The sequence below is a fragment of the Mastigoproctus giganteus genome, chromosome 10, assembly GCF_048544385.1.
Source record: "Mastigoproctus giganteus isolate SK-2022 chromosome 10, ASM4854438v1, whole genome shotgun sequence".
NCBI lineage: Eukaryota > Metazoa > Arthropoda > Arachnida > Uropygi > Thelyphonidae > Mastigoproctus > Mastigoproctus giganteus.
In genome coordinates, this window is record NC_143584.1 from 99,001,251 (window position 1) to 99,024,246 (window position 22,996).

A 22,996-nucleotide genomic window follows, 5' to 3' on the forward strand; every position below is an offset into this window, starting at 1 on the left:
GTTCACATTTCACAAGTGGCTTGAAGTAGAAAAGTCTATCTCACCCAAGAATTAATGACAGAGCTGTACAAAAAAAAAAAAAAAAAAAATTTGAAGGCCACGTGACAATTGAGAAAACAGCTAAAGAGTTATTTAAAATGGGAAACAAAATCGTGATCCTCAATTTAAACAACATAGAAAAACTCAGTTAAATTGAAGTTGTCCCCAATAATATGACTCGGGTAAGGAATCTGGATTTTGTTGTTGTCAGTGGGATTTCTTGCTGCTTTATCTGCACACTCATTTCCTGATATTCCATCGTGTCCTTGGAGACAACAAAAGGTGACGGTTCGCCTATTGTTATGAAGTTCCGATATTTGATTTACAAATGGATGTGGAGGGTGATAATTGCAACAGATGGCTGTCACTGCATTCAAAGAGTCTGTGTAGATAATACTTTTCGGAGTAAAGTCATTAGCAAGAAAGGTCAAACCCATCTTAATGGTATAGCGTTCTGCAGTGAAAACACTGCATTCCTGTGGTAATGCGACAGAGACTGTTAATGTTGGTAGAACCACAGCTGTGTCACTTTTGGAGCCATCAGTATAAATTTGCAGAGTTTGTGCATCTGCCAAGGAGTGGACTGCATGCAGTTTCTGAAAGGTTTGATTATTCGGGGAGTGTTTTCCCCAATGTTGGAAGTAATTATCACATGAAGGTATGCACGCTTTCCATGGAAGTTGCACAATTTCTCTGTCTTGATGAGAATTTGTCAAATGCATATTCCACTGCTGAATTAATTCCTGTTTTCGTGGGATTTATTTATAAAAAGGTTTACCCATTGAGGAGCATAGACGTGCGACCAGATAGGATGACCAGGAGGCTATTCATTTTAGTAGAGGAGCAGCATCTTTCTCCGAAGGTGGAGCGGAGGTTTATTGGCTTCTGCATATAGGCTTTCGACTGGCGAAGTCCCGAATGGCCCAGGAGAAATCCTGAGTGTAATATGTTGTACTGTGTTGAGACATGATAGCAGAGTCATAAACTGGAGCGCCATAATCTTATCTAGATCTGATTAAAGCGCAGTATAGGTGGAGTAAAATAGAACGATCAGCTCTCCATGTCATAGATGAGATGACTAAGTATATTCAGCTTTTTCATACAGACAGTTTTTGTGCTTGTATTATATGTTTCTGGAATGTCAGTTTGGTGTATGTCATGCCCAAGAATTGGATATTGCTGATGACTGGTTGATTTCCTAATGACAATTTGGGTTCTGGATGTAGCTGACATTTTTTACAAAAGGGATAAGCTGTAGTATAGGTTGCTGATAGACGATAACTATTATGTGAAGTCCATGACACTATTTTGTTTATTGCGAGTTGTAGTTGTCTTTCAATGGAACACATTCTGTGAATGGCAAGATATTGCAAGGTCATCCGCATAAAGATAGATGTCTACGCTACCTGAAACATTCTGCGCTAAACTGTTTATTCTAAGAGCAAAGAGTGTATGCAGATGCATCTGAGATTTGTGATTTGTGCAAAATTTTCTGCCAAAGCATTAGCTATTTTAATTGGAGATAAGTCTTGCCCATTAAATCTCAGTATTGTCGAGGATGCTGGTAGAAATCTACCATTCAGTTTTTTTATTTTATTCCAGATTATTCTGCTATTGGTATTCTTCATTATAGTAGAAGCAAACGGGATCCAAGAATCTTTCTTAGCTTTTTTCCTTACAAATCGTGCTGTTGCTTTAAGTTTTTTGAAATTTACAAGGTTCTCCGTTGTCGGGTGTTTATGAAACAGGTTCCATGCCCAGTTTTTCTCTTTTTTGGCAAGCTGACACACATCACTCCACCACAGATCGGCATGTTTACAAGAACCAGTATGGAGTTTTCAACTAAGATTCTAAATGGCTGCGGCATTTAGAATCTTAGTTGTGATGTGTTGTGTGGCATCACTGATGGATTGAAGTTTGATAATTTCATCACTGAAAGCGATATTAGAAGCAAACAATTTCCAATCAGCCTTGGAAAATTTCCATTTAAGGCAGGAATTATATGCTTGAGGGATTCTAGTTGTTTGGATTTCACAAATTATCGGATAATAGTCACTGTTTAGCAGATTGTCCAGAGTTGATCAGCAGATGAGTGGATACAATGTTGGAGAGTAGACTGTTAAGTCTATAGCTGTAGTTGTTCTAGTGGCGAAATGAATGCAACAATCTGCACCAGTATTCAACAATATTAGATTGTTTGTCAAGCAGTGATTCCAGAAGTTTTCCTCGTCTGGCTATGGGGAGCCCCAGAGTGGGTGGTGTCCATTATAATCCCCAAATAAACAAAAGGGAGGAGGGATCTGCAACAGAAGTTCTTCTAGGTCATTATAAGTATATTCTTTGTTTGGTGATAGGTAGACAAACTATTGTTAACATGATTCCTAAGGAGACACGTACTGCTACTGCTTCAAAGGAGGTCTGCAGTGTTTAGTAGGGATTCTTGAGTTTACAAGAATGGCCACACCGCCATGTAGTGTTGTTGTTATTTCTATTATGCTGATATACAGTATAGTTCTTGATTTTTGGAATTACTTGTGGTGGTAGATTAGTTTCTTGTAAATATGTGCTTACTGGACTATACTGTTAAATTAGGTCATAGATATCATTGATATTGCTATGTAGGCCTCTACAGTTCCACTGTATGATGTGATCCATTATTTTTTTTTTTAGCAGTTGAGTTTGATTCAATCTGCTTTTTAGGTCCAGTCTGTTTTTGTTTCTTCAATTTTATTCTTTCTTTTTTCGAGAAGATAGGATCCCTGGGTCCACGTCATCTTCTGCATACAGATTTAAGATTGGCTCATCCGGGTTGATGTTTTCATCTGTATCCACATTTGTTAAATTTGGTCGACTTTTCTGCATTGGGACTGCTGTTTTAGTTTTTATGATTTCTGAGGAAGACTGTGATTCAGTTGGGGGTACTGTAATTGGTGTGTTGCTGGCACAACAACACACCAATTAGAGTACCACCAGAAATACTCTAAACCATTAAGTTGTGGTTGAGAGCATTTCTCAGGCCAAATCTGCAATAGACATGGTTGGGGAAACTGACACATCAGTTTGAGTGGCTGCTGATTGATATTTCTTTGCTGCTGCAGCATAGGTATATTTTGGGGTACTAAGCATAATATGCTTATTTGCCTTCTGGTGAGCCACTTTTCACTCTCTGTATTTTTGGATCTTTTTTCCTGTTTTCCACAGTTCACAGGACCTTGAATATGTGGGGTGCTGGCCTTACAATATGGACAATGTGGTGTTTCAGCATCACATTCCATTTGTGTGTGGGATTTTGAACCACAGTTTGAGCATACTGCATCCCTTCGACAGATGGGCTGAGAGTGCCAAAGCTTTTGACACTCAACACCTGATGGGATTAGGAATGTAGGGTCTTATACAGCAATTGAGATAGCTGGCTTTAACACTCAATGGTAAATTTTGTGCGCCAAATGTTAGGATGATGTTCCGCGTGGGAACAAGCTGACCATCTTTCCTGATCACAATCCACTTAGCTTGTGAGACTTTTTGTTCTTTTAACTCTTGGACTAGTTCATCTTCTGTGACGCTGATCAAGTCCCACTCAGCAATTACCTCTTTGGAGGTATTTAGTATTGCATGTGGGGTAACTTGCACGGGAAAACCACCAAAGTTTTCAGCAGTCTCTAATGGCTTATGACTTGCACTTTCTATTAGCAAATCTCCAGATCTAAGTCTTTTCACCATTTTAGGCAAACCTGCTGAGGTTTCCAAGCATTTCTATATCATAAATGGGGAGTACGTACTCACGGATTTGTTTGACAAGGAGTGGAAGAGAAGGAAAGACGGGAATTCCTATTGCTCTTTATCAGTCCTCAGTCTTTTCGACTGTGACGTGTCATGGTCACTGTCATTTATTTTTAAACACGAGCATCGAGGATCAACTGGAAGAAAGGAAAAGGACTTTCTTCTCCCAGATTACCGGCCCAGCCACGTGGAGACAGGAGTGGTGCCACCAGTGACCAAGCAGTTGTAGAAGTTAGTAAACTTTTAATAAATAATTACATACACTGAATAAGGAAAGGTAGTTTTCCTTTCTGTGTTCTTGTTTTAACACTTGAAGCACAGAACCACTTGAGACAAACAAAAGAGAAAAAGGCACTAGAAAGGATATTAAACTGTCACTTAGAAAGAGCACTCTATATATATATATCTCAGAGAAATTGCTTGGCACTCAGGACCATCTGATTGTTATCATCTCTATAAGTGTCAAACCCCTGGCCTACTGGCCGTGAAGGGCCATTGCAACACTATTCAATCATGTAACATTAATCAAGCGTATATGATTACCTACAAGGAAACAATCACTCAGATATTAACTGATGATAGTAGTATGAAGAAAAAAGCAACACAGACTCGATACTATCCCCCTGGTGGCGTACCGAGATTGAAAACCAGTAAAGGGTACAGGATTTGAAAAGACCTTCAAAGAATCAGCACAAACTAATCCCCAGAATGAAGTCAGTGAGAGGGCAATACAAAACTCTCAGGAACTAGTACACCTCCTTGATTAGTAAAAAAAAATAATAAAATAAAATAAAAAAATACTGGAAGCCTCTGGTTGAGACATCTGGAAACACTGACCCTTGGGGTGTGGTCTACTGGATTGTGTCCAAAACTGCCAAGAAATGATATAATAAACACCCCCACCAGTTCCATACTAACCTAATGTTATTCTGGATGGAGGCCCTTGCTTGGTTCTGGATGGGACGAACACAGAACATACTCAAAAATACAGACAGAGACAACTTTTACTCTTGATTTAGATTCCAAATTCAAAATTAAGACCCAACCTTCCTCTCTCCTACTTCCAATATGCATCCACTAGTTTCCATGCAAATCCATGGCACCTGCCTGGTAAGGAAGATAAAAAAACAGAGCAAGTATGCTGGTGCAAATGTCTCAGGATGTCTGGAAAGTTAGGATAACCACCTCTTCCTGCTCAGACCCTTATGTGTGATTGCTGAGTCTTCATGACCTCAGCCTGCAAAATAAAAAATTTGTCTTCCCCTCTATAGTGCTGTGATGAGAGAAACTGAGTGAATGAAAAATAAGAAAATCCTACTGTGTGCTAAGATGTATAATTATAGTATGTATGATTTGGTTGTGTGGTGAAAGTGAATACCATGTCAATAGCAAACAAAAAAAAAAAAATAAAGAAAATAAAATATCTTAAAATTGCATATGCTATCCATATCATGGTGCGTGCCTCCGTAGCCAGGTGGGAAGGAGCAGCAGTGCGTAGCACATGCTTCTTGATTAGACCGGGATTCGAGCCCGTCACCACCAAATATGGAGCATGCGGAAAGGTCAGGGAATGACCACCGCACCGGAGCAATATGGCCTTAGTTGCTAATGCTCCTAAAAACCAAATAACAACAACAACAAAAAAAAAAATATATATATATATATACAGTAAACCCTCGCTATTCGCGGGGGTTACGTTCCTGGGAAGTGCTGCGAATACCGAAAACGCGAATACTGAGTTATGGCTCCCATAGTAATAAAGGGGTTCCGTTCCAAAGTATGAATATATAAGAAAAACTAGTCTAAAATTTTGTCTATGTATATATTGTACGTACCTTCAAAATATGACTATGTACATAGACAGTACATAGTGAAATGCAAGCATATGGCATCGAAATGAAAATAAGAAACAATTTAATATTAAATGTAATATTTATTAGAAATTTCAAACAAATCTTTCAAACCAGCGTCTTTGCTAGCTAAAAAACTTATCCCGCCAGTGCTATCACCAGTTTCTCTAAAGTGTTGATAAAGGTGTTTTGCCTTTTCACGAATGATGAATGAACTTAACGGAATTTTATTTTGAGTTCAGTCTTCTATCCACAGATTTAAAGCTTTTTTGATTTTTTATAATTTAACATCACGAGTTACAGAGCAAATTTTTGAAGCAATCAGCACGTTTTCACGGACACTACGGCTGATTTTTTCTTCCAATTTTTTGATTGATCGTACCGTTCACTCATTGATTTTATAATGTTTTGCCACTGAGGAAACACTTTCACCATTAGAAATTTTGTCTAATAACTCAATTTTATTCGCTAATGTCATCGCCTTCTTTGATCTCTTCACATTTCCCTTGTTATTCGTAGCCATATTTTTGTACGGGTTAGAAAGAACTTATCCACAATAAGTCACTTTGTTCCGTTAACACAATCGAAAAAGTGTTTTACACCGCAAAACGGTAGATTTATCACTTTTGATAAATCTACCGTTTGATAAATGTAAGCATATCAATTTATAAATTGATAAATTTATTCAATTTATAAGCATATAAATTAAAAGCAAACGACGAAACCTTCCATGACAAGCGCATAACACATACTGAACAAGGATTAGAGAGAAACATCCATGTTAGCGATTTTGTCACCCCTCACCCCACCTACTGAGCGCTGTTTTGACCGGGAAAGATAATTTTAGCCACGCCCACGTTTTTTTATGGTGGAAAATGTTCATGGCGCTTTAAAATTCACATTTTTTTAGGTTTCATTTTATATTACAGATACCGCGAATTGCGGGGGTTTACTGTATATATATATATATATATATATTTTTTTTTTTTTTTAAATTAAATAAAATAAAACATAAGCAAGTAGTATGGCATAAACTGTAGAGCGAAAATTAACATAAAAATAACCCAAATAAACAAACGAACAAAAAGAAAGAATAGACATAAATAGTAGCCCAGAAACCCTTGTATAATTTCGAACTTTAAATCCAATTAACAAAAACTATACAAAATTTAGGATAATGCCAATTACAATTACAATGCCAATTTTGTGGTGATCTATAATTGACGTTTATTTAGTACCTCTATATAAAGAATAAAATTATTATATAAGTATACTTAATTTGTATTATGAATTTCAATTTTGTTTATAGTTATATTATTATAATAGCTATCACATAACATATTTTTTTAATATTATACTAGGGGGTTTGCCCCAGCTTGTTTTGCTCGCCAACCCCCACGCATGCTTTCTTATGTAATATGTAGAGGTAGGACGGAGTAAGTAAAATCTTTTCGACATAAAATCTTTTCTACATAATTACTGACAACTGCCTCCATAACATTCACCAACCTCGTGCACGTGCTTCCCTGTCTAACATTTGACGTTCCATTGTAACATTTTTTGTATATTAATGAAATTTTATATTTGTAAATACAGCAATTTAGTATTTTGTAAATATTTTAAAAATTTGTATAGTTTGTAAATATTTCAGTGAAATATTTTAGTCATGCTCTTTGGGATGCAACAATATTGCTCGTTGTTGTTGTTGTTATTTGGTTTTTAGGAGCATTAGCAACTAAGGCCATATTGCTCCGGGATATGCGGTGGTCATTTCCTGACCTTTCCGCATCCTCCGTATTTGGTGGTGACGGGCTCAAACCCCGGTCTAATCAAGAAACATGTGCTACGCACTGCTGCTCCTTCCCACCTGGCTACGGAGGCGCCTACAATATTGCTCGTGTTATGAAACTCGAAGCAAAAGGCCTTTTCCTGAGTGACCTATTCAAATGCAGGTAAATAATTACTTTGTGATATTTATTCCACCTTGAGGATTCCACGCACTACAAATGCACAGGTAAATAATTACATAGGTCATTTCCTAATTAGATAGTGACCATAGTGACAGTGTTTTTTGTCTGGCGGCACTGAGGATCTCTCCAAGTACACGTTTTTACTCTATTTACATCACAATACTCTGCATAAGTCCAGGGTGTATGTTAATGTGTGTTTTGTGAAGTATTATTGTGGGTTATGTTGTTCCTCTGGCTACTTAGCCTGGGGACCTGTGGAGAGCCACTAACATCCCCGGTTTCCATCACTGCCCCAGAGAGGCAGGCCATGACACATTAGGAGAGAAGAAAGCTCTATCAGGGCAAATTCTGGTGTAGCCTAGGCATCCAAGGAGAGCCCAAAAAAAAAAAAAATAAATAATAATAAAAAAAAAAATATTGGAAAGGAGATAATGGGGAGATAGGAAGAGGGTGGGATGAAAGGTGCAGAGAACACAGGGGGCAATAATTGAGGCACTATTTGAAAGGGGAGACAGTATGGGTACCCTTGGTACAGGTTGCCTATCCTGGTCCAGAGGGTGGGGGATTGAAAGTGAGTGGTGGGGGTGAGCCACCATGCCAAAGGGGGATAGGGGCCACCCAGGGTGGGGGAAGGAGACTCAACCATCCCAGGTGATAGAAATAAAAGAAAATATGGAAAGAGTGGAGCATATTTTTTTGCAGCTCTGTCCCACACTGGCCTGGGGCTTACTATAATGGCCAGTGTCAGCATCCCACACCATGCTAGCTAGGACATTCACACAATTTTACTTTTTATGGTTTTTTCTTACACTTTCTATTTTCTTTTATATATTAGATTAGATTATTTTTTAAAATTTATGTTTATTTCATTATAAAAAGGTGTACAGTATTTTTTTAATTTTGTGGTGATCTATAATTGATGTTTACTTAGTACCTCTATATAAAGAATAAAATTATTATATACTGTATATATATAATTTGTATCATGAAATGTAATTTTTATAATTATATTATTGTAATAACTCATATAAAATATATATTTTTAATATTATATATATATATATATATATATATACACACACACACACATACAGAGAGAGAATCAGATCTAACAAGCAGAAAATTGAGTAGGGGTGCAGCAAAATAAAATAAATTACTCGGGTGCCGTTATTAAAAAAAGTTTGAAAACCACTAGTATAGATATATACACTGAGTGATCACTGAATTATGACCACCTACCTAATACTTCATAGGTCCTCCTTTTGCCCTCACTACAGTAGCTATCCGACGTGGCATTTATTCAATAAGTCGGAAGAGTTCGGGAGGTAAGGTCAACCAAGCTGTGTGTAATGTGGCTAGCAATGCAGGTATAAAGGTGATTGGTGTATCCAGACACCTGATATGCCTTTCTATAGTGTCCCACAAGTGCTTTATGATATGGGGGGGGGGGCAGTTGATATGCTGGAAGTCAGAACTGTGTTCCTCAAACCATTCCTGAACAACAAGTGCCAGATGGCTCGGCACATTGTCATCTTCAAAGACACCATTGCCATTAGGGAAAAAGTGTAACATAGTGGGGTGTACAAGGTCAGCAAGCAGCTGATGATAGCACAGGCCATTGATACGTTGTTCCGCATACACCAGGAGTCCAAGTTCCTGCCAGTGAAACATGCCCCACACCATACAACTGCCTCCACCGGCCTGCACTTTTGATACCATGCATGATGGATCAAGAGCCTCATGTGGTTGACGCCAAATCCATATACAACCATCCATGGTGTGGAGTATATAATATGACTCATTCGACCAGCTCATCTTCCAGTCTTCTAACGTCCAACTCGCATGCTCTTTGCACCAGGCGAGTCTTTTACGCCGATGAACCTTGGTTAGGAGAGGATGCTATAGGGGTCGCCTGCCGGTATAGCCCATACATGCAACGCATGGTCATGCCAGATATTGTTCTGGGTTGGCCCATGTTGCATTGGGTAGTCAACTCTTCAACAGTGCTGCATATATATAAAAATATATATATAATATATATATATGCCTGTTCGCACATATGAGTCGTCAGACCCGGCACTCACCTCTAACATCAACCTTTTGCTGACCTTTGCAGTTTTGCCGTCAGGTCGTTGTTTGACCATTTTAACGCCAGTCCTGGTACATTTTTAACAATGGTGGCTCTCAAACACTCCTACAGTTCAGCCGTTTCGGAAATCGAGCTCCCACAATCTGTCCTTTATACTAAGCATGATATAAATCTGATAAATCCTTCCTTTTACGGAAGGATTGCTTAAGCTTCCTTAAGCTTGCTTTCTTGCATCATATGCCTCTACTAATGCTAATGCTAAAAACAGATCGAGAACCCTATCGAGAAAACAGACAGGGTTTACTTCGCTTAATTGGGACAACATGCCATTTAATCAGGGCAGGAGACTGCAACACTGGAGATTACCCTATGATCGTCTCCGACCACACCACGTGGTGCGGTCAGATTTCTGGAGGTCACAACCAAAAAACTGATTTTAACACTTAGATGTTAACCTTATATGGAAAAAGTAATAATATTCCACATATACAATAAAAAATAATATTCCACATATACAATAATAAATAATATTCCACATATACAATACAATAAATGTTTATTAATGCTGATTACAATAAACGTTTTTTCCATATAAGTGTTAACATAATTTGGACATACCCTGTATGCACCCCATACAGACCACATAGCCAAGACAATCAGAAACTATACTGCCTTGATTGCCAGGAGGATCAGCCATGCCGACTGGGGTCTAAATAAAAAAACACTGAGCTTAATCTATAAAGAAGTATGTATCCCAGTCACCTATAAAGCTGGCATCTGGTTCCATAGGACAACAATCGCAAGAAATAAAAGAAAACTAGAGTGCATTCAGAGAGTCAACCTACTGGCCATCACCAGAGCTTGGCAAATACTGAGTACCCTACCTTACCAGGCTTGACAGGTACTCTCCCACTGGATTTAGATATAGTATGAGGCCCATACTACAGATTTAGAAAGGTCCTACTCACAGAATATCAGAGTATAACACTCAATTTAGCCAACCAAATTAGTAGAGAGAGGAAATGAATTGCCATTGCTTATTCAGCATTGGCAAACAGTTATGGACCAGTCAGCCAATGATCAGGTGACAGACATTTCTCCCCAGTGTGGCCCTGGTCTTCGCAAAACCATCTATCTCCCTGGCTTGGCCCAGGACTGTTTGTGACCATTTTTTCTTGAACTAGACATGGGTCCTTCAAGGATAAGCTGCATGAACCTGGCCTCACTAATGGCCTACTTTGCACCTGTGGTGCTCCTAAAGATTAGTAGTACTTACTAATCCTCAAAGTCCAATCTACTTATTAGAAGAATTAGCCCATTATCTCAAAACCAAGAACTTTTGCTCACAGAAACAGAGTATTATAAAGCTCTAACCAAGTTTGCGTAAACTGTCTTTGAATTGGAGAGACAGACACTAAGGCATAGCACCTCAGCTATCCTCCCCCATACCATAAGGCCATTCCTTGGGCAGTTGCAACATGCTAATACATCTTGGAGGTTACTCCAAGCTGATTCTTCCCAGCTTTGACTACCTCACTTCAACCCCCAATCTGGCACCTGGGAGCCCTGTCCGATTGCTGGATGCATAATGCTCAGGGATGCGCATACTTGCTGACTGATGACAGAGCCCATATATGTGTGTGACTGGATGGCAGTATGCCTTCTGTCAGCTATGCATAAGTGACAGGAAACAGGTGACTGTGTGTATGTGTGTGTGTGTTCAAGGAACCCCAAGTTTATATGTATAGATGTGCTGTTGAGGGTGTTTGTGCTTGACCAGCTTTGCTTGGTGCCTTTGCCTTCACCTGGATGGGGCCCACTTGCCAGAACATTTTTGGAAATACAGTCCTCTTCTTATGGTTAGGGGAACCCTTGTGTTCCCCCTGGAATGCAAAATATTTGGGGTGCCTTGTGAGGCTGCCTGATCAGGGGGAACCAAATTGCCTTCACCTCCTGGGAAGGAGCTTCCACTCTAATCAGACCCATAAAGGTGCCCCCCCTCCCAACTCACTCCTGGCAACTGACTATGGTTATACTGGATGGTCCTCTCCAACGAGACTGGGATTGGAAACTGGTGGCGGTCTACCAAAACCAAAAACTATGAAAATAGATCTCCATTAGACCGAACCCATTTTTATATGTGGTCTCCCCACTCCTATCTGTTCTGGGGCTTTTCCTTGGGTTGGGATGATCCTCACCCTGGGTGGGCTCCCATAACTATTGTAAGTAGCCTGGGGAGAAAAATGTCTATCTTTATTCAGAAGATTGTCCTACTTAGTAGATTTTTAATGTTCCATCTGAATACATGTCCAGTAATAATAATAATAATAAATAGTATTTTGGCAGGCCAAGATGTGTATCTGTTCAGTGAATGTCAGGGGTGTGTGTGTGTAAACTTGTGATTTCCAGTGAATCCTATGTACAACATCCACAAAAAAAAAAAAAAAAAAAAAAGTGTAACATCCATTCAGGTGCTATCTTGTACAGTTAGTCCCTGACTTGCGTAAATTTTTTTGATAAAATCGTAAAGATACTTTCTGTATAATTTTTAAGAGTTAAGTCGAACAAATTAACAATAAGTATAAGTTTTTTATTTTTGTTCCCATACAAAATATGCTAGATAATAACTTGTGGCCTAACGAGAATCTATATAAATAACTAGAGCTAACATTTCATTTTCTGCTTTAAAAATTCTGAAGAACTATTCAATGTGTTTGAGACAGGTGAACTATGTCAAAGCACTTCAGAGAAACCCCCCAATGTTCAAGCTATGTGCACTGTTCCATCGGATATTCCTTTCGAGAATTACACTCTAGCCCTTTGTCTTGACATCCTTTCCTTCCTCCGTTCTTTCTGGATTGTAGAGTCAGTTCAGTTTCACTTGAGAGTGAAGTGAGAGCTTTTATTTGCATTTTATATGTAATATGTGTTACATGTCAGGCTATTGTAAAGATGAAATTCACATTGTCCTACCATTTTCAATGACTTTGCGCCAAACTACCATTTTTGAGGATCTTAAGAAGAAGACTGATGATACTGAAACTGTCATTGTTGCGAGTTGTGGATGGTTTGATAGTTCTGTAAGTGAAGCGAATATCATAACGTTGCCATAAGTTGCAAAACAGCAGGCGCAGATGGTGAGGCTACCAAAAATTCAAGGACAAATTGGATGAGCCTATAAGAAGTCATGGTTATTTGCCACAACAAATATTTAACTAGCTGCCAAAGACAAGTGAGGGGGAGGATAACATAGAGTGAGGGGGAGGATAACATAGAGAGTTATAAATAACCATGTTTGAAGAATGGTTTCTAATTCTGTTTGTCCTGAAGTTGAAAAATATTTCTTACAAATGCCAGTGCCTTTTAAGATATTAATGCTCCTTGACAAAACTCTCGGTCCTAAACATCTAGATGACCTGCATGACAACATTAAGGTGGCATACTTCCCTCAAATACAGCAGCTTTGACTCAACCAATGGATCAGGGGGTTATCTGCACATTCCAAGCTTATTACACACAGACAACATTTTCTGAGGCTGTAACTGGAACAGAGCAAGGGAAGATGAATCTGCGGAAATTTTGGAAGATGCAACATTTCAAGAGCCTGGAATGATGTGACAACTTGTATGAGTGGAGTTTGGAAAAAACTTCTAAAACATTTCAAGCTTAACACAAAGGCTTCAACAAAAATGAGCTAATGTCTTCTGGTCCTGGAGGAAGAGTCGAGCTTGTGGATGAATGAGGTGAAGATTTAAAAACAGTAGACCTAGCCCTGTTGAACACAAAAGAGTTGAGAAGCAAGGAAGAGCCAAATCCATTAAGGAATCTGAGCAACCCAGATGCAGTTCAAATTAAAGGAAATGGCAGAAGCGTTTCAGAAAATTCAGGAAGGTCTCTCTATGTTTGATGTAATGGATGAAAACTGAACGTTTCTTGAAAATTGAAAGAAAAGTTCAAGATTGCTTATCTGCTTATTGCAAAATTTATGAAGAGGAAAAAAAGCATAAGAAACAGATGAAGAGTTCATATCACACACTAACTCCCTGACCTCTACTCAACCTACAGGTTTAGACTTAATGTACACTTTGATTTTGATTCCCTTAATAGCCCTTATAATGCCTATACAGCGTACGATATACATATCAGTTTTTACTCTACAATAGCGTTTTTTTTTTTTTTTTTCCTTTTTCTTTTCCTTTTATGTTTTCTTTTCTTATGTGCCACTCCGGCTAATTCATCAAATGTACGCTTTGGTTTTGATACCCTTAGTAGCCCTTATAAAGCCTATACGGCATACAAAATATGTATCAGTTTTTACCGTACAATAACATGCATTCCCCACCCCTTTCCTTTTGTTCTCTTATGTGCTACTCTGGCTACTTCACCACTGTTACCAGATAAAGTTTAATTGTTATGGTATATAACTGTTTTTCTTCATTCTTCTGAGGATATTATGTGATTTTTGTAATTTGGGCATATCAAGGATATAGTAGCTAATATTTTATTTGTTATTCCCCAGTTACATAAAAATCGACTTATGTATGAAGTTCTGGAACGTATCTCTTAAGTATGTTGGGGACAGACTGTATATGGTCTGTATGCAAGAGTGAGAGCTGATGGACAAATGATGGGTGGATGCTAAATACACTGTCCCTTGTTCATGCATTTGAATTTGTACAAAAAAACAAAAAAATATTTATGCGTAGTGAACTCTACATGTTGGTACGTTGGAATGTGGGAATATATTAAGAATATGCCCAAATTTGACCTTGTGGTGGGCAGGTGCCCTATACCTCAGACTGACTTCAGTGGAGGCAACCTATCAAGGAGGGCCCGCTGCCACTACCCATATCATGCTAACTCACCTTGAGGGCACTGCATGGGATTGTGCCATTGGCTCCAACTGGTGTAGTCAGTGTGGGTCTATTCATTGATAACAGGATAGCAACCACCCCCACTTAGGGCACCCTGCACCTATGACTTTTATTCTTCCATTCTTGGAGCCCTTAGGTGAGAGAACAGAAGAATAAACTCCCCTCACTTGGCAGGCTCTACCACTCTAAATGCTATCACTGCTCTTAACATCCCCCAATCCAAAGAGCATGGTTGCCTCTCCAGGTCCACACCTTTCCCTCTATCCCCTATTCTTCAATTTCCTGCTGGAAGCCTCCCTATCATCCACCCCTTTCTCCTCCTTTTTTCTCCAAACCTGGAACTGTCACCCCTATGTTCCTTTCCAATAAAATCTTCTTCATTTTTTCTTTTTGCTCTTTTTGACTTTTGAACCCTCCCTGGCAAGCCTAAGCATTTATAGTGTTCACCCTACCAGACTAACAAGACCCTACTGCCTGGCCCATCTCCATGTGGTGAAGGCTGGGCAGCAGTGGGACCTTGGCCTTTGCGAGGGCCAATGGCATCAACACATCCCAACACTACACAATGCAGACTACACTACAATCTACACTTTTCCAGCCTTTACAGAGTCTGTATTGCTTCACAAAAGTTCACTGCAGAGTTGGGAAAACTGCTGGGGGACACAAGATTTGTAACACTATATACCTACAGTAGTATAAGTTTTGGATCTATCAGCAAATATTTGGATAAAATGGGAATTTGCTGATACATATGTATCATCAAATTCCCATTGTATCCAAATACAAAAGTGGTTACAGCAAGATGGTAAATATAGAGCAAGTGTAGAATTTAGTTCACAAGAATCTTGGAGTATATTTCCAAAGTGTACATTCCAATAGCGCATTATCTCTTGTCAGAGCCAGCCCATCCATTAGGTCAGTGGTTTTCAACCGGGATACCGCAACAACATTCCAGGGGTGCCACGTAATTTAGGTTTCAGTTACTGAAACTTATTATTTTTTAATTTATATGTTTATTTCATTATAAAAATGTGTACAGTATCTTTTTAATTTTGTGGTGATCTATAATTGATGTTTACTTAGTACCTCTATATAAAGAATAAAATTATATACTGTATATATATAATTTGTATTATGAAATGTAATTTTTATAATTATATTATTGTAATAAATATCATATAACATATATATTTTTAATATATATATATACAGAGAGAGAGAGAGAGAGAGAGAGAGAGAGAATCAGATCTAACAGGCAGAAAATTGAGTAGGGGTGCCGCAAAATAAAATAAATTACTTAGGGGTGCCGTTATTAAAAAAAGGTTGAAAACCACTGCATTAGGTGAACCTGGGCAGTCGCCTAGGGGTGCATTCCAACAAAATGTAATATTTTTCGAAAATATTAACAGAAAAGGTCGGGAAGATGAGACAAAATTTTAAGTCTCACCTAGGGTGCATGAAACCCTTTGCCGGCACTAGCTCTTGCAAGAAATAAAAGAAAAACTTGACATGTTGATAAAGAACATAGCCTTATTCCTAAAGGTCTATGTTCTTTATGCTTCTTACTAATTTTCCATTATGGGTCAAAAAGATAAGACCATATGGATGAGTTGGTAGATTGTGTATTTTACAAGTATAATTCAGGAATAGCAATTTTCTCCTGAGATGAAGAGGTGGTTCATTTGCATCCAAATATAAACCTTGAGTAGTGGACGTTAGGAAAGCACCAAGGGATATCCATAACAATGATGGACTGGATTGAGTGATGCAAAGGCATGCTTTCTAGTAGAATGTCATATATATATATATATATATATATATTTTTTTTTTTTATGAAAACCCCAAATACAAGAGGTAGTAGAACCTATAGTACTTAGTACCATGCTTGGGTTAAATGGGGAAGTTATAAGCCAATCAAGATCTGATAAGTGTGTGATCCAAGAGAAATAGGGTGTATTAGTCAGCACCCTATGTCATGGCTGAGATTTAAGTATATTTATCTTTTTTTCAGGCACACAGTTAGGTTATATGTTAGGTGCTATGGGTATTTAACTGGGAAAGGTGTTAACCATATTGTGATCTCCACAGCTTATGTTATCAATTAAATACTAAAGTTGCCATTCAATGTGGCTCATGTTTTGAGGGGTAACATAACGTAGTACACTGAAAGGACAGAACCCATGAGATACCTAGTTCCTAGGCAATGCGACACTGTCACCCCCCCTCTCGCTAGTGGACAAACCCACCGCATGGCAGGTATATAGGTACATTTTCAGTAGACAGTAATTCGATGAGAGTATGGATAAATGTTGTGAGTGAACTGACTTTGAAGGAGGGATGATGGTGAGTGCCTGATGCATGGGTCACTCTATCGTGGAGTTAGTACAGAAATTGCATTATCCCCATTTGACAGTATCAAGAGTGTATTAGTAATACGCCATTTCCGGAATAACATCTCATCGTGGACAGTGCTGTGGGCGGAGAAAGGTGGTGGATGAATGTGGCCGTCAACGTCTGTCTCACATTGTTTCAGCCAATAGGAGAGTAACAGTGACACAAATGAGGGAGGTGCCAGAAACATCTCCACCAAGACCATCAGGTGATCATTAGCCGCAATAGGTTATGGGAGCCGCCGACCCATCAGAGATCCATTGCTAACACCACAACATAGGACTACATCTCAACTGGGAGAAAGAACATTGGCACTGGACTTTGGATGATTGGAGACAGGTTTCCTGGTCCGATAAGCCCCGTTTCTGGTTATTTCGAGTGGATGGGAGGGTGCGTATCTGGCAGAAACCGCACAAAGCTATGCACCCGTGACATCAACAAGGAACTGTTCAGGCAGGTGAACAATCGGTAACGATCTCGGGGGGCATATTCAACTGGCACACATCAGGACCTCTGGTACATCTAGATGCATCTCTGAATGTTTGAGGTTATATGTCTATCCTTGCAGACCATCTGCATCCCTTCATGGTTATCATGCACCCATAGGGCAATGGACTCTTCCGGCAGGACAATGCGCTTCTCCACACAGCTGTGGTGATTAGAACATGGTTTGAAGAGTATTTCAAAGATTTTATGGAATTTTATGCAGATTTTACATGGTTTGAAGAGTATTCCGCAGATCATCAAGAATATGGGTATGTTTCAGGAGTAGCAGAAATGTTTTATCATTGATTTCTTGTGATGGCAGAGTGTGGCTCAGAGGACATAGCCTTTTTGTGACATCCTCCTCTTGGATGAAAGAATAGGAGAGCATACTTTCATAATGGACTTGATAGGTATGGTAGGAAGGATGTACAAATTTGTATATCTACTGGAACAGTTGTAAAGAAGGGCAATGAGACTGGTAAGGGGAACAAAAGGGATGGTCTTACAAAAACAGCTTCAGCTCTGGAAACTGCAGGACCTGGAGACTAGGCAATTGCAGGATGTTCTGATTGAGATGTTGGCTTTGAATGGATGGCATTCTTATTCTTGCTCAGACTCTACGCATGAGGCAGCATAAATTCAAATTGAGGAAGGATGGTTACAAGAAAAAGTGCAGAAGGATGCCTTCAACCAGGGTGGTAGATTGTCGGAACAAACTTCCATCTGTTGTTGTTGTTGTTGTTGTTGTGAAAGCGAGTAGTTTGAATAAATACAAAGAGGAACTACACACTCTATTGGAGGGAATGGACATGTGACGTGACATGAGAAGTGTTTTATTTTGTGCTGATGCTTCTTAAGCTTGCTTTCTTGCATCATTTGCCATTACTGGTGCTTATTTACTGATGAAGTCATCAATGAACACCAACCAATCAAAGATAACTGAAAATAATACAGGAGTACAGATAGAAATATCAACAGCAGAGGTTGAACCTGTAGGAAAATTAACATACTGAAGAGAACCTTTGAGGTGATCCCCAAAATGGGTGGCATTCATTAAAATCACCTGTTAGACAGAATACAGTTGGTACGTTCAGTTTCCTTTGGTATATGTGTGATTTGGTGGGAGATACATAAAGACAAGAGTAAATGTGACAGTGAGTGCAATGTGCATCAAAAATGCCTCAGCAAAATTACACAGATGTGTTTGGAGGAAAAGCTGGATTCCGTGAAAATGGCAACACCTTCATGGGATGTATTTGTTGAATCTCTATCTTGCCAGTAAAGGGTATATAAATTATAAATTTATTATAAAAAATAATAAATATATATATACATTAAAAAAATGTTTTCCCATCTAGTGATATTTATTCAAGCCAATGGGAGAAGAGGCTGGGGCAATTAGGTCACTACAAATGCTCAGGTAAATAATTACATGGGTCATTTCCTGATTATATTTCGATCAGTGAGTTATAATGCTAGTATATTAGTATATTAGTATAATGTTATTATTACATAAATACAAAGGGTATAGAAAAGTTTTGCAATACAGCTTTGTTTATTTAATTTTTTCAAAGTAATTTCCTCTACATTCAATACACCTCTCCATCCTCCGAAACCAATCTTTAAACCAGTTCTGCCAAGTTTCACTAGGGAGTAAAGCACACTCGTTGTCCCAAGCCCGCAGAAGGTCCTCATCACTGGAAAACCGCCTCCCTTTTAGCTTCATTTTCACATGCGGGAACAGTGCAAAGTCGCAGGGAGCAAGGTCTGGACTGTAGGGAGGGTGCTCGAGAAGTTTCAGTCCTGTCGTGGTCAAATATTCGGTGCAGGCTTTGGCGCGGTGAGCTGCAGCATTATCGTGATGGAGGTACCAGGTGTCCATTCTTGACTTTGGCCACAGGTTCTTCATAGATCCAATGACTTTAGGCAGGCATTGTTCAGTATACCACTTAGCTGTGACTGTCTTCTGCGTGTCCAAAACGACACGTTCCACAATTCCACTCGATTTGAAAAATACAGCTATCATTTTCTTCTTTACAGATCGGGATTTTCTGACAATTACGGGTGTGTCGTCATCATCAAAGACCCAAACTTTGTTTTGGGCCTTGGTCGGCAGATCGTAATAGTACAGCCAAGTCTCGTCACCTGTCACAATGTTGTTCACATAACGAGATTGTCCCTTATCAAACTTTTTTAACATCTCTCGGCACCAAGTCACACGTCGTGTCATCTGCTCTTCAGTCAGTTGATGCGGCACCCAGAGAGAACAAAGTTTCTTCACGTGCAAATGATCTTGCAGAATCGAACGAATTGCTGGTGCATTTAGGCCCAAAGTATCCTCTATCTGTTGGTAGGTCACTCGCCTGTTTTCGTCAAGCATTTTCCTCACAGCAGTAACGTTTTCCTCCGTAACTGACGTTGGCCTTCCCGGCCTCTCAGAATCCTCCAGAGTGAAATTTCCCCTTTGGAATTCTCTATACCACCTGAATATCGTTGTACGATGTGGACAATCATCATCTAGTGCAAGAGTCATTTCTTCTAAGCACTGGTCTATGGTTAAACCACGCACGAAATTATACCGCAAAACTGTCCTTATATCATTTCGTGACCACGATGCCATCGCAAGCACTTTACACTCTCACTACTAATGAATAACTGAGCCCATCGACTTGGAGCGGCGGCTACTATGCACGTATGAACATGTCTCAACATGCAGCAACAAGCAACTTCCTGTGATTCATTGTTGCGTCATATTGCAAAACTTTCCTAGTACCCTTTGTAATAGCATTATACAATACTATAAAAACTATACAAATATTTACAAAAATCTAAATTATTTACAATCATACCTGTACTATGTCGGGATGATGGGTTCCTTCATCAGCTGACATTAATATATATAAAAAAAAAAAAACATTACAATGGAACATCAAATGACGCTGAGTGTAGTCACATATTATACCAGTGTTTCCCAAACAGTGCTTCATGAGATGTGAACAAGTGTTAAAAAAAAAAAAGTGAAAAATCATAATTAATAATATTAAAAAAAAAAATTAAAATAAATTTTGCATATTTGTAGTGTACACCACTTTTATGTAATTACAATTAACATTTTTTTTTTTTTTTTTTGGTTATTAATAAATTGGCATATCAGTTACTTTTCGATTTCTCTTTTCTTGGAAACAGGTCATTCTGTATCCACATCAGCTTCAGAGCATATATCTCTAATAGCTCATTCTAGCTTATTTAGCTTTGATGTCTATCTATGTTGAAGAGGTTTTTTGTTTTAACAAGGTTCTATTCTCTCTGCTTCTGTACTTTTTGATACCCTGAGGTAGCTGGTGGGACTAGGTTCAGGCTGTTATTAACCTGATCCAATGTCCCCCTTTTGTATGTCTATTAACAAAGATTTCACCCATTCAGCAAAGTACCTTTTTTTTGGAGATAATTGTTGTCTCAGTTTATATTACTATGGTTTCATGTTTTTGGGTAACCAATGCATAATAACACTGATATACACAATAAAGTTCCTTTGGGACCAGCGCATTCTGCCTTGGAGGCAATCTCAAACCAGAATTCTGTGCAGGAAGGATAGGTGGAACAGGACCAGGGGCAAAAGCTGATGACATTGTAGAGCAGATATGATCTTATAAGAGCACAAAGGTGATACTGTTGTAAACATTGGCATTAATGACTTTAGGAGTAAGAGATCTGCAGATTTACTAAACAAGTACAGTCAGTCCTCGTATAGCACGATAGTTGTGTTCCTAGAAATCCTTGTGCAATATAAATAAGAGGCCCTATGGGAAAAATAGGGTTAAGTGCTGACCACCCAAGATTGAACACACATTTGTAACCAAAACATTACCAAACACAATAAATTATCATAATAAAATATTGCTAATGCTTTTGTTTATATCGTAAGCAAACTTGTTTTTTTGTTTGATTTTCTATCCAAACAGATGACAGCCGTTCCATCTCTTCCAATTATTTGGGTCTTGATCTAATGGATTTTAAATACACTTTGAGTTGTTGTTGCTATGAAAGTTGTTTTTATTTTCTCTGCATTCTTTCTAATTCTCGGCGTTGCCTCATTTAGGCCAGTAGCACGTGCAATATCACATGGTCTTAATTTCGCTCAAAGTTTTTCACAATTTCATATTTTTTCTCTATCAACAGAAGCGGACTGGCCATAAGCCTTACCGGGGAAACCCCGGTGGGCCGGTGTGATTTTGGCCATAAACGTTAGTATGAGGCTGCTACAAATTTTCCCGGGTAAGAATTTTTGACCCAGTCCGCCTCTGTTTATCGATATTGCTTTTCTTTTTCTTTCTGAATCTGTAGTGTCTTCACCAGGATGCTTCCTTTTCAGACCTTTTAAGTATTTTACTCATTTTTAGGGAATAAAGCATAATTACAAAACGAGGAGGCACGCTTGATACACATAAACAAAGCTGCGCAAGTGTAGCAACTGAATAAACAACATCGAAGGCAGAGACACACTATGAACACCTAGCTCACATTTTACTAAAGCACATTTCTGGGGGGTTACTACCATAAAACAATTAAAATTATTTCCAGCTGTGTTTCTGCTAGTGAAATCTGTTATAAACTGGTAGGGAACTCAATCTAATTGCATTTGCGATAATACCGATAGCTGGAATTGTGTGGGTTTTTACGTTATTATGGCGAAAAGTGTTTCCCCTTCACTGATAAAAAAAACAAATAAATTTTAAGAATCTTCTCTTCATCGCTATCTTGTTGTGTTCAGTTGGGGTGATTCCGCATTCGACTGCCATTTCTTGTAAACACAAAGCCAAATCGTGCATAAGCGAATTCGGTTTGTGTTATATACGATATCGTTCCCCTATTTATAAATCGTGTAGTGTAAACACGTGTTATACGAGAACTGACTGTACAGGTCAAGGTAGAAAAAAAGTCATGAGTTAGGGCTGAATTTGAAAGTGTCTGCAATTCTGCCGAGACACGACAGGAGGGAGTATATGATGAGAGCCTTGTCAATCAATTTGGCCCTGGAGAGACCGTGCAAGGCTCAAGGGGTAGAATTTTTGCCAGCTTGATGTGTGTTTATTGAAGGAGAAACTGCTTCTACATGGATAGAGTACTCTTAAATACAGAGAGTGCAAGAATATTTGCTGATGCTATCAAGGTGGGTCGGAAAACTACTAGCTTAAGGAATATAGAGAATAAAAGGTTAACAGTGGCTGCAGGCGAGGCAAAAGTGATTCTTGCACTGCTTATATTAGAATGAGCAACAGCCTGGAAAGCAAGGTAATGGAGATTACCAGAACTGCTGGGAGTCATAGTGGAACAAGTAAATACATGGGCTGTGTTAGGTTAACTAAGAGTAGGAACAGATGCATGTAAACTTGCATGTACACCAATGCTAGGAATATAGTTAATAAATTTAATGAGCTTGAAATGCTAGTCAAGACATCAAAGGCAGATACTGTTAGCACATCAGAGACGTGGTGTCACAGATTATAAGAAGTGCAG

At 38.8% G+C, this 22,996-nt stretch overlaps 1 protein-coding gene across 4 annotated transcripts in view; it reads right to left on the reverse strand.

Moving 5' to 3' along the window:
• Opa1 (Opa1 mitochondrial dynamin like GTPase) overlaps positions 1–22,996 on the reverse strand; it is a 648,761-nt gene that overhangs the window by 436,309 nt on the left and 189,456 nt on the right. The window lies entirely within an intron of this gene.